The sequence below is a fragment of the Schistocerca gregaria genome, chromosome 3 (assembly GCF_023897955.1).
Source record: "Schistocerca gregaria isolate iqSchGreg1 chromosome 3, iqSchGreg1.2, whole genome shotgun sequence".
NCBI lineage: Eukaryota > Metazoa > Arthropoda > Insecta > Orthoptera > Acrididae > Schistocerca > Schistocerca gregaria.
This window is the reverse complement of record NC_064922.1, coordinates 607,383,825-607,399,318: the sequence shown is the minus strand read 5'-3', so window position 1 is coordinate 607,399,318 and position 15,494 is coordinate 607,383,825. Positions and strand designations below refer to the sequence as shown.

Here is a 15,494-nt window from a genome sequence, read left to right as displayed (position 1 = left end):
AATTGCTCTTTTCTAGCCTGAGAAATGCATACACGTGTGTTGGCGTATACGTATAAACCTTAAATAAGTCAAATGAACTAAGAATATAATCCAGATAATTGTCTTTTATCTGTTTTTGGTAGGATTTACAAACACAAACTCAACTTGCTGTCACAAAGAGGGCGCGACCTAACCACAAAAGTTGCCAAGTCAGTGCTGCTTATCTCAAAGCAGAACTCAACGTTAAGCAGTCTTGCATGAGCCGGCACTTCCGCCGACCTTGGCACCGAGATGCCTGGACGCTTCTCGTGAGAAAGTGCTGTAGTGATGACGTCACCGAATGTTGTCTCTGCCGAGGTCAGCCAATGCGAGATAAATGCAGCGGAAAGGAGCACTTGCATTCAGACGACATCACATTGCCCTGAAGGCGGCGCCGACGTCCGTGGCTGAGGCCTACATCAGGGTCAGCACACGTTTGCAGTGTCGTTGCTGATCAGGACTACAGGCTGACAGGTGAACGTCGCTACTTAATACGTTATGCTCTCCACATTCTTTATCGTATATTAATCTTAATGTACATGCTTGAAGAACGTTCGTATAAAAGTTCACGCCGGATGGAAGTGGCGATTAACGCTCTTGTTGGACACCTTTTTGACGATCTTCTTTTCGACCATATCATTTCTAACACAGAAACCATCATCATGGATGGTTGAATACAGACCGCGCCCTCTATATTAATGGTTCCCAACCTGGGGGTAATTACCCCCGAGGGTAAAATGAAATTTTCTGAGGAGTAAAAAGTAAACGATTCGATTGTGTTTTAGTCATGCAACTAAACTATTTTCAAAAGATCATTACTAGAGCCAAAATTACGTAAGACTCTTATACTGATTATATAAGTTACCAGTAATTACTTTTTCTCAATTAGTAGCATTAATGCAGTGGAGGTTACAGGTTTCTCACATAGTCCATCCACTACACACATTGTTGTGCTTTGTGCTCTACATCACTCCTTTTGATTGACAGGTCCTTAACCTATTATTTCCCTAACACCTCTTCCTCCTCCTCCCCAATCACTCAGGGAACTCCCATTACTGATAAAAGTACACTTTTGATATTAATTTCATTGACTAATTAATTAAATCAATCAGTTAATTATATCTACCCTCTGCAAATTCAGTTGTTCGCGTTCTGGGTGGTAGTGAGTTTGAGGGGAATGCTACTTTGTGACTGGATGGTGGGGCTTTGGGAGGTGGTGGGAGACTGGAAAGCTAATGCATGAGAGATTTGTTTTTGTACAAGGTTGGGAGGATAATTGCGGTCTGTGAAGGCTTCAGTGAGACCTTCGGTATATTTCAAGGGGGACCACTCGTCAATGCAGATGTGACGATCGCGGGTGGCTAGGGTGCATGGAAGGGACAGCTGTCACGTGGCAGCTGTCGAAGTGGTTAGCAGGTTTGATATGGATGGAGGGAATGATGTAGCCATCTTTGAGGTGGAGGTCAACATTTAGGAAGGGCGCTTGTTGGTTTGAGTAGGATCAGGTGAAACAAATGGGGGTGAAGTTGTTGAGGTTCTGGAGGAATTAAGAGAAGGTGTCCTCACCATAGATGCAGATCACAAAGATGACGTCAGTGAATCTGAACCAGATGAGGGGTTTAGGATTCTGCGTTTTTAGGAAGGATTTCTCTAGATGGTCCATGAATAGGTTGGCGTAGGATGGTGCCATACTGGTACCCATAGCTGTACCCCACATTTGTTTGTTTGTAATGCCTTCAAAGGAGAAGTAACTGTGGGTGAGGATATAGTTGGTCATAGCGACAAGGAAGGATGTTGTTGGTTTGGAATCCGATGGGTGTTGAGAAAGGTAGTGTTCAATAGTGGTGAGGCCATAGGCTTTAGGAAAGTGAGTATAAAGTGATCAGCCGTGTGCTATGTGGTAAAGGGATAGGAATTGTGAAGGGTTGGTGGAGGAAATGGTTGGTATCTTTTATATAGGAGGGTAGTTTCCAGGTAATAGGTTGAAGGTATTGGTCTGCAAGAGCAGAGATTCTCTCAGTGGGGCCACAGTAACTGGACACAAAAGAGCATCCTGGAAGCATGTACAGGAAGTAGGAGTGCAGGAATGGTAGGGTTGAGTAGAGAGATGGACTCTAGAGAGAGGTTGTGGGATGGGCGTAAGGATTTGAGTAGCGACTGGAGATCCTGCTGGATTTCTGGAATGGGGTCACTGTGTCGAGGATTGTAGGTGGAAATATCTGACATCTGGCGGAGTCCATCTGCTAGGTAATTCTTGCAGTTCAAAACAACAGTGGTGAGGCCTTTGTCTACAGGTAGAATTATAAGGTCAGGATCAGGTTTTAGATGGTGGACTGCAGTTCTTTCTGTGGATGTTAGGTTAGTTTGCATGTTGAAGGATTTGGAGAATGACGGCGCGGCAAGGTTCGGAGTCCATATATCTACTCACCCCTGCTAGTCCCCACACTCTTACCTGCTACATGTTTCATAAAGTCCATAAACCTAACGACCCAGATTGCCCCATTGTGGCTGGTTACTGTGCCCCCACTGAGAGAATCTCTGCTCTTGTAGACCAACATGTTCGACCTATTACCTAGAACCTACTCTACTATGTAAAAGATACCAACCACTTCCACTACCTACTCTTCACAATTCCTGTCCCTTTACCACCTGGGGCCCTGCTCGTCAATATTGATGCCACCACCATTTACACTACCATTGCTAATACCCGTGGCCTTACAACTATTGAGCACTACCTCTCCCAAAATCTGATGAATTCTATACCAACAACATCCTTCCTAGTCACCATGACCCACTATATCCTCACTCACAATTACTTCTCCTTTGGAGACATTACTGACAATTAAATCTGGGGTACAGCTATGGGTACGTGCATGGAACCATCCTATGCCAACTTATTCATGAGTCTTCTAAAGGAATCGTTCCTAGAAACCCAGAATCCTGAACCTCTCACCTAGTTCAGATTCATTGATGACATCTTTGTCATCTGCATCTATGATGAAGACACTCTATCTATACTTGTACAGAACCTCTTCAACTTCATCCACATTTGTTTCACCTGGTCCTGCTCAACCCAACAAGCCACCTTCCTAGACGTTGATCTCTACCTTAAAGATGGCTACATCAGTACCCCTGTCTATATCAAACCTACTAACAACCAGCAATAACTCCACATCTACAACTGCCACCCATTCCATACCAAGATGTCCCTTCCTTACAGCCTAGTCACCTGTTGTCATCACATCTGCAGTGGTGGTGAAATACACTAAAAGTCTCAATGAAGACTTCATAGACCGTAATTATCCTCCCAACCTTGTACAAAAACAAATTTCCCATGCCTTAGCTTTCCAATCTCCCACCAACTCTCAAAGTCTCACTGTCCAGTCACAAAGGAGTGTTCCCCTCTGACTCAGTACCATCCAGAACTGGAGCAATTGAATTACATGGTTCTCCAGGGTTTCGACTACCTTTTATCGTGCCCTGAAATGATAAATGTCCTGCCCACTATCCTTCACATCCCTCCCACAGTGGTATTCCGCTGTCCACCAAACCTACACAATATACTGGTCCATCCTTACACATCCACTGGTCCCAAGCCCTGACCCCATGGTTCACACCCCTGTGATAGACATAGATGCAAAACTGCCGCATACATCCTCGAGCCGCCACCTGTGCCAGTCCAGTCACAAACATCAACCATTCCATCAAAGGTAGAGGTACCTGTGAAACCTGTCATGTGATCTATAAGCTAAGCTGCAACCACTATGTTGCATTCTATGTGGGCATGACAACCAACAAGCTATCTGTCCTCATGAATGGCCACCAACAAACTGTGGCCAAGAAAAAAGGGTGTCCCACCCTGTTGCAGAAAACACTGCGAAACATGACATTCTTCATTTCACGGCCTGTGCCATATGGATCCTCCCCACCAAAACCAGCTTCTCTGAATTGTGCAGGTGGGAACTCTCCCTGCAATACATCTTATGTTTTCGTTTTGCTCCTTACCTCAACCTTCGTTAGCCACACTGTGTTCACCCATCCAGCCCCTTCCCTGTTGCCATTCCAGCACTACATAGCCATCATTCCACTATCACACTCAGTCTTTTTACTTCTCTCGTTTTCCGCTACTTCCCCCCCCCCCCCCCCACTCCCCCCGTCACCCATGCCCACTGTCTTATCTGCAGAACTTCACAGTTTGCCACCTCCACCATACTATCCCTCCCCCTCCCCACCTCAGCCTCGTCCTTATTGACACCATGTCACCACGCCCATCATGCAATGGTGCTGATGCTTGCAGTGTGGTTTCAATTGCCTGTTGCCTGACACTGCGGCCATGTATGTGAGTCACTTTTGCGTATGTGTTTGTGTATGTATGTGTGTGTGTGTGTGTGTGTGTGTGTGTGTGTGTGTGTGTGTGTTGTATGTGTCTATGTCTGTTGATGATGAAGGCCTTAATGACCGAAAGCTTTATTTATTTGTGACAGTAGTTTTGTTGTACCTATCTGCGACTCAGCATCTCCATTATATGGTGAGTAGCAACTTTCCTTTTCAAAATATTGTTACATCCATTCTGGATTTTCCATTGGTTGTTTATTTATAGAATTTACGGGATACGAGAAGGTGTATGGAATATAGTTTATCAGTCAGGAAATCGATCGCTATATGCAATATTTAAACGATTGCAGCGCTTTTTTTTTTAGTCTGATCGTGCTTGGAAACGCTGAGCAGGCTTAGTTTATATTTGCGTCCAAAATGAGGGATGTTAAGGTTCATATTATTTACTCTCCTCACTTTTCGAAGGACACTGGTGTCTAAGCACAGACAGGAAAATGAGAACAAATATATACCTAAAAGTTCACCACATATTTCGAAACCCATCGTCACTTTTCACGTATGACAAATTGCTGAAACTATTTTGTGTGGATCAAGAAACATACAGAAGTCATATTGCACTCACAGTTAAATGCTGCAAAAGTCGTCTACACATCATGAATGGAATGAAGTGCGATGCAGCAACCGCCGTTTGATGTATCCCGTGTGTGTGTCTACCGCTAGTGCGCCGCAACGAAGATCAGCACCAGCCAATGTAATGTTTACAGATCACGTTACTAAATAACACAGACCACGGACCACATATCAGCCTCCTTTATATTCGCAGGCCCCAAAGTCGAAACACTCGCTCTCTCTCTGCCTCTCCTCCTGTGACATGTCACCGCCAGGCCTGCACGCCGCGTCGACCGCCGTCCGACCGAGCGGCAAACGAAACAGCGTTTAGCCGGTAAACACCTGCTGAATACCGACGCATGCGAGGTGCCTTCCAAAGCAAATTCCTGACTGACAACGGATTCCGCCATGGGCTCTAAGCTTCTGTCTGTGCTGCAGATAAAGTCCTCACGACAATGAAGTCAATTATATAGCACACAATATGCTGTTTATTTACAAAATTTAATTTTCTGGGGCTGGATCTCACTTTTATGTGGTGAAAAAGCTCGCACCCATCAGCTACTTGTCCTAATTACGTAGATACAATGTGGCAGATTGAAGGAGTTTCCTTATTGGATAATTTTCCTGTGTGTGCTCACTTTGACATGCAGTGATCGACTGAGCTACTTCTCAGTGCCATCACCAGAGGACGTTTCACCCCCTACTCCTCGCCAATCCCTCCCTACCACTCCTAAAAAAAGTTGGTAAGAAAAAGACGCACTTTGTCCTGGAGAAGAAGGATCTCACAACACGAAATTCAAATCAAAGTATCGATACACGTTCTTTATTTAATCACTTTGGAAGAGACGGGCAGACGTCGTCACTGCACCCCCAGTCCTTGCTTCCCATGACATAATAACTGTAATCACAAGGGAATGAAATGAAGTGCGATATAGTAGCCCTTGTTTTAGCACACCTGAGTGTGTTTCTGTCGTCAGGGTGCCGCCACGAATGTCAAGGCAGCGAAATATTCTAATTACAGACCATGTTGCTAAATACCACCTACCAGGGACTTGATATCAGCTTCCTTTGATCTCGTGGCCCCCAAACAAATCATCAAGTGGCAGCATTCTGTTCATCGGGAAATTCCAGCCTGGCTTTCTGTCTCTGTCGGTCGCCAGAAGCCACTCCATTGTTGTCTGTGTGAACTAGTGTCTCCAGACTCGAAGCTGAGGTAATCATTTCACCTTAGAATACTGTATTCCTGCTGCCTAATGCTGGAGGCAAAGGGAAAGCTGACGCAATTTCGATATAAAAAATGGGGAGAAATAATTCATTTGCACTAAACTGTTAAATTAATTGTTTGAAAATTTACAGGAGTCGAATAGATCGCTTAAAACACTCACATCCACCTTACAATGATCCTTCTTCATAATAAAACATATTTTCAGCATTTGAGTATCACACGCAAACATTATCAAGTAAAGACATTTCCGTCACAAATAGATCGTAGCGCTGAGTGACTCCGAGGTGCTGTGCGTCTCCTCTCCTCCACAACGGTTCCACTAAACGTATCTGCTGCAAAAACAGAAAAGAACAAAATCCTGACTATCATACAAGCTAACGATCATGAGGCGCGCGCCTCGAGCCCACTGCATGGTAGCCCATATATGCACTGCCTGGGAGAGACACCCACACCTCCACCAGCCATGCCTGCCGGCACCGAAAGCACGCGTGCACGTAATATAACTATCAGAAACAATAAATTCATCAATCGGGAAATTGACGCCGCGACTGCGTTTTTAAAGGTACTATACACTCCCAAATTATTCTCTCCGCTAAATTCGCAAGGGGTGGCAATTGCCTTGCCGTAGTGGATATACCGGTTCGCGTGAGGTCACAGAAGTTAAGCGCTGTCGAGTGTGGTCCGCACTTGGATGGGTGACCATCCAGGCCGCAATGCGCTGCTGCAATTTTTCTGGGTTCACTCAGCCTCGTGATGCGAACTGAAGAGCTACTCTACCGAATAGTAGCGGCTTCTTTCAAGAATACCATCATAATGACTGGGAGAGCGGTGTGCTGACCCCACACCCCTGCTATCCGCATCCTACTCTGAGGATGACACGGCGGTCGGATGGTCCCGGTAGGCCACTATTGGCCTGACGACGGAGCGTTTTTTTTTTTTGTACATTTGGAAGGGGGAAGACGGTGCTACTGCGTGATAAAATAGAGACAACAAAAAATTTATCATTGGAGGGCAGCGTGGAGGGTAAAAATCGTAGAGGGAGACGGAGAGATGAGTACACTAAGCAGATTCAGAAGGATGTAGGTTGCAGTAGGTACTGGGAAATGAAGCAGCTTGCACAGGATAGAGTAGCATGGAGAGCTGCATCAAACCAGTCTCAGGACTGAAGACAACAACAACAAACAACAACAAATACCACTGCAATACAGAGACCAATCCGATGAATCGAAAAGCACGAAACAAGACGCACTTAAACCATGATCCAGTCTGTAGCAAAAAGCTGTCAGAGTTAGATGTCGGAGACAGGTGCAAACACTCGCATATCCACCCCACCCTCCTGTCCTGAGATCCATAGGCAGTGCTCCTGTCCCCACGTACATTGCCAGCGCGAACGAAAAGAGATCAGTGAAAATTTCCGCCTTAGCCGCACTCGCTGTCGTGGTCGCGCATGTACGTCAGAGTGTACCACTCCCAGCTATGGAGGGCATCCTGTAATGGCTGGAGTGGGAGGAATTCGGATGTTATCAATACGCCCAGCCCAAAGTTCATCATTTTGAATTTTCTCTCGCGCAACACACGCCCGTCCTCTTCTGTCCCTCTCACCCAGCACACTGGTCACTTCGCCAGCCATCGCTGGCGCGGTCAAGATTAGACAGGTAGGCACATTCTTTGTTTGCGTCCAAGGCTGAGCTAGCCGCTACTTCCGGTTGCCAACTACTTGTGATCGCCCTTGCGGTGCACTGCGAAACAAGCAGCTGCAGCTTGGACGTGTGCAGTCCTTCTAAACAATTGCACCCTGACATACGCCCACCAGTTTAAAAAATCTACTTTACCCAATCCGAGGCCACGATGTTGTTGACCATACATCTCGAATTTCTCACGCGAAATGTAAATTCCTCAAGTTTATACCCTTTATTTTCGAAGATAGTGTAATCGAACAACACACGCGTTTTCACGTCCCTGAAGTATCGTTAATTGTTATGAAAATCCCGTACAGGGCTATAGCGTAGGTCATATTCCCTTTCTTTCATTAGGTAGAAAAATTTCTTTCCTTATTCGTCACGTCATACAGGACAGGACTAGAATATTAAACTCAGTTTTGGCTCATGACGGATTGCTAAGATCAACCACTGTCACAGGATGTCTCATCACATACTTAATCTCTTGAGGTAACAGCTATGTATCACTTTATAAATTCGGTAACACATTTGATTTTATAGGAGGATGATTGAAATATCGTCAAAACATATAGTGGCAACGAGAAAAGCAGCAAGCGAAAAATCATGTCCTTGGTACCCCACCCACACCTACACCCGCCAGGACGAATGTCACTGATATCAAATCGAGAGGCTAATGAATTAAATTGATCATGAGAGCCACTTTGCATGACAAGTAACTTTTCTTTTTCAGTAGTCGGATTACTCTCACCAGACAGCTCAAATGAGAATCCCTGGATGGAAGACGATGGGCTTTTCGAGGAACACTATTGTGAACCGGCATTTAAAGCTGACCATAGAAAGCTTCTACAACCGTCAACATGCATTGCGCTTAAGGACCGTGTTATTAAGAACACGACCACAATATTACCCTGCATGGAAAGCGGTCTTGGTTCTACAGGCACACGCAAGAGTCACTGATAGTGTCGCGCCATCTGATAGAAATGGTGTATGCAACTTCGAATAAAGTCTTTCCATTGAACCCTACACCTGCAATGGATCCTATGCAACCACTAGTGAATCACATTCGTGGCACTCTCATATCGCGAAACGAGTCACCTTTCTTGAAACTATCTGCTACAGCAAAACTACAACGTGGTTTTAGACACTGTCTCTGCATCTTAGAACCGTTCCTTAGTCTCTGCCGCGGCCTCGTTACAGCTTCGTCCATGTGATCATCCCAATCTAAGTCGGAACTGAATGGAAGTGGAAAAGCGCTATATCCACCACCTTCTGCAACCCGTGTAGAAACAGGTTGAGCTGAGTTAATCCAACAGGATGGTGTTTTGATCACTCGGTGGAAATGGGAACGTGATACTATAGTTCGGCCAACAAAGCTGACCACGAAAGGATTCTACCGCTGTCAACATACATCATGCGTAAGGACCGCGCTATTAAAAACGACTATGTTACCGTCACCCTGCATAAAAAGTGGTCTCGGTTCTACAGGTACACATAAGAGTCGCTGGCAATGTTACGCTTTCTGGTAGAAATGCTGTATGCAATATGGAATAAAGTCTTTCCATTCAACCATATTCGTGCGTTGGATGCTATGGAGATATCTTTTACTGATTACAGCCACTAGTGCATCATATTCGTGGCACTCTCATATCTCGAAACGATTCTCCTTTCTCTGACCTATCTGCTACAGTAAAATTCCAACCTGGTTTTAAATAGTCGCTATACAACTTGTAACTGCTCCTCAGTCTCTGCCACGCCATCGCTGCAGCTTTGCGCATGCGACCGTTCGAATTTAAATCGGAACTGAGAAGACGTCGGAGAGCGCTATACCTCCCACCTTCTGCAGGCCATGTAGTTACAAAGTGAGCTGAGTTAATGTGACAGGACCGTGTTTTGACCACCCGGTGGACATGGGAACACCCGTGTACGATGTCTAAGCTCAGCGCCAAACATGCAGAGGTAGTATAAAAGACAGTACAAACAGTTACGGTGGTGTTTCTTGTCGGGAAAATTAGGAAGACTCCACATCATACAGGTACTGCATTCCGAAGCAGATTTGCATCCCTCAGGGTCCATTCACATCTATAGTTATTCTGTATCGTCCAACAGAGAAAAATTACGATCTATGAAAGCTGTGCTAATTTCTACCAGCAGAGAACTGGATAAAATTTTTATACTGAACCTCTCTCTTCTGATGTATTAGAAACAAATACTGTGTGCATACTGGCACCGAGCGTATATGGTGATCCTATTAAATATACAGGCACTGATCCACTGAAGCAGGTGGCCAGGGATCAAGTCCCTTGCACAGACCAACGTAAAGTTCCATCGCCTGTGCTGTAGGAGGCCCACACTCCACAGACCAACAGTAGCAAAAGAGTGATTCCCATTCTGTAGTTTGATACTTTGTTTCTTTCTGCTGTAACACGCTTTGTACACTGCCATACTTTTTGTTTTCTCCGCCACGACTTCGAAATCTGTGTCAGGTTCTGAACTGACATTAACATGCTTTGATCCATTACCTTTCATAGAAAACTAGAGTCGCACAGTGAAAATCATGGTGCTGCTGCTACCTCAACACACGCATCTGATGATTCCAAATAAAAGACAGCCACAACATATGGAAACTGGTAGAGTTTTGGGGGGTTGCGGAGCATTTCCAAACAGCTGCCTGAAGGTGATTGATGGCCTCTACATTCAAACTTATCTTTCACAGTGACGGAACAGCTGATGGCTAAGAGTTCCGTTTCGATTTATACCTCGTTTTTCAGTCATGTACCAATCATTCTTTCAGTGTTAGGCATCCCCAGAAGGTGTTGCCCCTTCTCGAACACTCTTTCTCCATCTCAAAAAAAGCGATCTAAGTCAGTCATTATGTGGTAATCAACAGCATACCAGTGAATGATGGTATGAAAAAGACACCGTCGATGTACTGTAATAAACATCACAGTTGATAATGCGATCAATTTTAATAATTTTACCGTCATTTCAACAGCGACCAATGATGTGGCAGCATGCCTCCCAATATCTGTGTCATTGCTAAAATGTCCCTTCGCTACTTTGCGAATACTATTGCGAATGTGGGTAGATACCAGTGCAGTACGTCCATTCATTGTTAATTCTCGAACATATACATCAAGGTGTAACAGACAGTGATCCACACATTTCTAGCACTTGGAGCATAGTGCGTAATTTATGATCTTTCTGTATGTGCATGGGAGTCACACGGCATTCCCGCATTCTTAGAATAAAGTTAGAGACTGAAAGATCTCCTTGCATTGTCTTTGACCAATCCTTCCTCCATTACCGTCACCGATTTAATCTGTAGCTGACCAGAAGTGGATCGCTACATTGTGCGTCTCGTGAAGGAATAGAGCGAGCCAAGTCTGTAACTGCTGTTCCACATTCATCCAAGAGGACAATATTTCTCCACGTCGATGAGGTTAGCACCTCTTTTCGGTGTATAGGAGTAGATGTGAAAGTGTGGTGATATAATAGCAGACGGTTGAGAAAAAGAAGAAACGGGTAGTTTTGATGCATGACAGAGGTTCATGCGGACGGAGTTTGAAGCATTTTACGTAAATCAACAGTGCCGCCAATAATTCTAAGGCATTGCTCTAATATCTGGGGTCAGTACCAAGAAGGTATTGGTAAGAGAGAACATAAACACATCCACTTCTAAGGATACACAGTTCTACACGTAATACAGGCTATAATGTTAGGGCAGTGGGTTTTCCAACCCATTAGTCATGTGGGATGCACCGCTGTTAATGTTCCAATGTCAGAAATATATTTCCAGAGCACGATACACATTCTCCTTGCAGGTTTCTCTACGATAAACTATGATGAAAAACCGTAAAATTAAAAAAAAACTACTTCCTTAAAACACCTATTCTGTGTGATACATGCGCAATACAGCTTTCCAAAGGTGTATAGAACCCACTGTTCACAACCGATCATGTTTCAGAAATTATACTATGCTCGTATCAAACCTACATAAAATGATCTTCAGTGATGGAGAATACCTCGTATAAAGAAAGAGAGAAACACATAGCAGCGATGTTTGACGTGAAATTACACGTCATGCCGCCACTAACTCCATAAACAGGACATGAAGATTCGACTTTATGACGCAAGATGCGGCAGGGGAATCGATTACGTCGCATGAATCTTCGTTCGTCTAGAGGAATGTGTCGAAACACGATGCACATGTTTCATCACACATGACATGGAAGCTCTTTGATGACTGAGAGGTTTACTGTTAGCGATCGCAAATACACAGTGCTCTAAGTCACACATAGAACACGCAGTTGTATACGAGTCGAATGAAGGTGACGTCGCACAACTGATGCATCCCAACAGAACAACGGGAAAAAATGGTCAAATGACCTGCAGCAACATCTCCCTCTCTCTCTCTAGGATGTATCACCAGTCTACTATTAAGTCATAGCTCACTACAACCCCATCTCATGCGATCACTCCATCCACTCTGAATTATCCTTTAAGGAAGATGCAGATAAGTTTACAGGCAGTTGATTCTCTTTTTTCCAGGAAAGCATCAAAGTGAGCAGTGAACTTGCGTGTGTCACTATTACCTTAATAGGCATGCTGTAGAATGTTGCCTCGACGAAAAAAATTACTGTTTCCGTGGTTCCAGGTGCTTCCATGACAACATTTTCTGACATTCCTCTTGCCGCCGTATGTACACGAATTGTTCTGCATCAAGCAGAAGACGTGAAAGTACTTCCTCAATTTCCCCGTATTTCGACGCACTTTTCCCCAATTTATACTATTTTCCGTAATTTTTGTAATTTTATCAATTTTATGTCACTTCTACCCATGCGATCATGACATCAATTCTCATTCCCTAATCTAAAATTACTTGTAGTACAGCTGCCAACAGCTAGAGCAAATGCATTATTTTCTGGCTGGGCGACGTACTACACCAAGGTCCTCGAAAGCATCCAGTCACCTCCAACCAAATATTCTACAGTTGCTGTTTGGTCTTTTCTGTATGTCTGCATCTCGGAAGCCTCCCATGAACCTGTCTTCCCGCTGGTGAATCCAACTTCCAACACAGAACACATCTCCAAATGTAACACACGGTGCATCCACTTTCAAAGACTATCCTGGATGTAGTATACTGTGGATGTGCATCAGAATATCGTTCCGGATATTATGCACGGCGGATCAACCTTCAAACCTTATCCCGGACGTGGCATATTGTGGGTCTGCATCCCAACATCGCACCGTATATTACGCTTGGCCGATCCATAGTCTGAACGTAACTCAGGTCTACTCCGGGTCATGGGAGCCTTCTGCGACACAGACATACAGACAACAACAAAAGAAAAATGCACTGCAGCTGTAGAACATGTGGTTGGAGGTGCCTCGATGCATTCGAATACGCTGGCAGGGTACATGGGGACAGGGGGTTGGGTGTGGAGCACGGGACAGGAGTGCAAGTGTTTCCAGTTGTCTCCGACATCTAGCCCTGACAGCTTATTGCTAGAGACTGGCTCAGGGTTTAAGTGTGTCGTGTTTAGTGCTTTTCAATAAATCCGAGTGGACTCTGTCTTGCAGTTGTATGTGCTATTCTATCACTCAGTAGAAACTTCGTCCCTCCTTCCGAATGTAGCGGAAAGTACTTTTAAAAATGCAGTCGCGACGTCAAATTCCCAATTGATCAATTTATTGTTTTCGATAGTTGTAATGCGTGCATGGATGCGTTCGGTATGAATCTCTCTCTCCCAGCAAGTGCAGACGGGGGCTACCCTACAGTGGGCTCATGGCGCGCGCCTCGCGATCGCTAGCTTGTGTGAGGGTAAGGATTTTTTTCCCCACCAGATACGTTTAGCGGAAATATTGTGGTGGAGGAGGGCGCGTAGAAGACCTCGGATACATTTAGCGCAAATATCTTTACCCGATAATGTTTGGGCTTGATACACAAACGATGAAAATATGTTTTATTATGAAGAAGGATCATTGTAAGGTGGAAGTAAGTGCTTTAAGAGATCTATTAGACTCCTGTAAATTTTTAAACAATTAATTTAACAGTTTAGTGCAAATGGATTATTTCTCCCTATTTTTGATATCGAAATTGCGTCAGCTTTACCTTTGCCTCCAACATTAGGCAACAGGAATACAATATTCTGAGGTGAGATGAAAACCTCCAGCTTCCTGTTTGGAGACATTGGTTCACACAGGCAACAATGGGGTGGCTTCTGGCGACCGACAGAGACAGAAAGCCAGGCTGGAATTTGCCGATGAACAGAATGCTGCCACTTGATGATTTGTTTGGGGGGCACGAGATCAAAGGAGGTTGATATCTGGTCCGTGGTCGGTGGTATTTAGTAAAATGGTCTGTAATTAGGATATATGGCTGTCTTGACTTTCGTGGCGGCACCCTGACAATAGACACATACGCAGGAGGGCCCAGACGAGGGCTACTATATCGCACTTCATTCCGTTCCCTTGTGATTACTATTATTATGTCAAGAGAGAACAAGGGTTGGGGGTGCACTCAGGATGTCTGCCCGTCTCTTGCAAACTGATTAAATGAAGAACGTGTATCGATATATATTATGGACTTTGATTTGAATTTCATGTTGTGGGATCCTTCTTCTCCAGCACAGAGTTAGTCTCTTTCTCACAATTATTTTTAGGAGTGGTAGGGAGGGAGTGGCAAGGAGTAGGGGGTGAAACGTCCTTTGGTGATGGCACTGTGACCTATCTCAGTCGATCGCTGCATGTCTAAGTGAGCAGACACAGGAAAATTATCCAGTAAGGCAACTACTTCAATTTGGTGCATTGTAACTACGTAATTAGGACATGTAGCTTATGTATGCGAGCTTATTCAAAAAATAAATGTGAGATCCAGCCCCTGCAAATTAAATTTTATAAATAAACAGCATATTGTGTGCTATATAATTGACTTCATTGTCGTGAGGACTTTCTCTGCAGCACAGACAGCAGCTTAGAGCCCGTGGCGGCATCCGTTGTCAGTCAGGAATTTTCTTTGGAAGGCACCTCTTATGCGTCGGTATTCAGCAGGTGTTTACCGGCTAAATGCTGTTTCGTTTGCGGCCCGGTCGGACGGCGATCGACGCGGCGTGCAGGCCCTGGCAGTGACATGTTACAGGAGGAGAGACAGAGAGAGAGCGCGTGCTTCGATTTCGGGGGCGGCGAGAATAAAGGAGACTGATATGTGGTCCGTGGTCTGTGTTATTTAGTAACATGATCTGTAAACATTACATTGGACTGTGTTGATCTTCGTTGTTGTGCACTAGCGGTACACACACGCATAGGATACATAAAACGGCGGCTATTCATGATCTCTAGACCCCTTTTGCAGGGTTTACCTGTCGGCATATTAAGACGGCTGTATGTTTCTCGATCTGTAAAAAAACAGTTTCCCACTGAGTTTCTTGTAATTTGTCCGTCTGTGGAAAGTGATAGTGGGTTTCGAAATATCTCATGATCTTTTATACATATATTTGTTCTGATTTTCGTGCCTTAGAAAAATGAGGAAAATAAATAATAAGAGCCTTAACATCCCTGATTCTGGCAGCAAATATAAATTAAGCTTACGCAGCTTTTTCTAGTGCGATCAGAATAAAAAAAAGCGCCGC

At 44.6% G+C, this 15,494-nt stretch overlaps 1 protein-coding gene across 1 annotated transcript in view; it reads left to right on the top strand.

The window, feature by feature from the left end:
• Window positions 1-353: 353 nt before the first annotated feature.
• Window positions 354-15,494, top strand: part of LOC126354633 (UDP-glycosyltransferase UGT5-like) — a 72,287-nt gene continuing 57,146 nt past the window's right edge. Inside the window, exon 1 of the mRNA XM_050004402.1 lies at window positions 354-492. The gene's annotated coding sequence lies outside the window, so the exon portion shown is untranslated. The remainder of the gene's footprint in view (window positions 493-15,494) is intronic.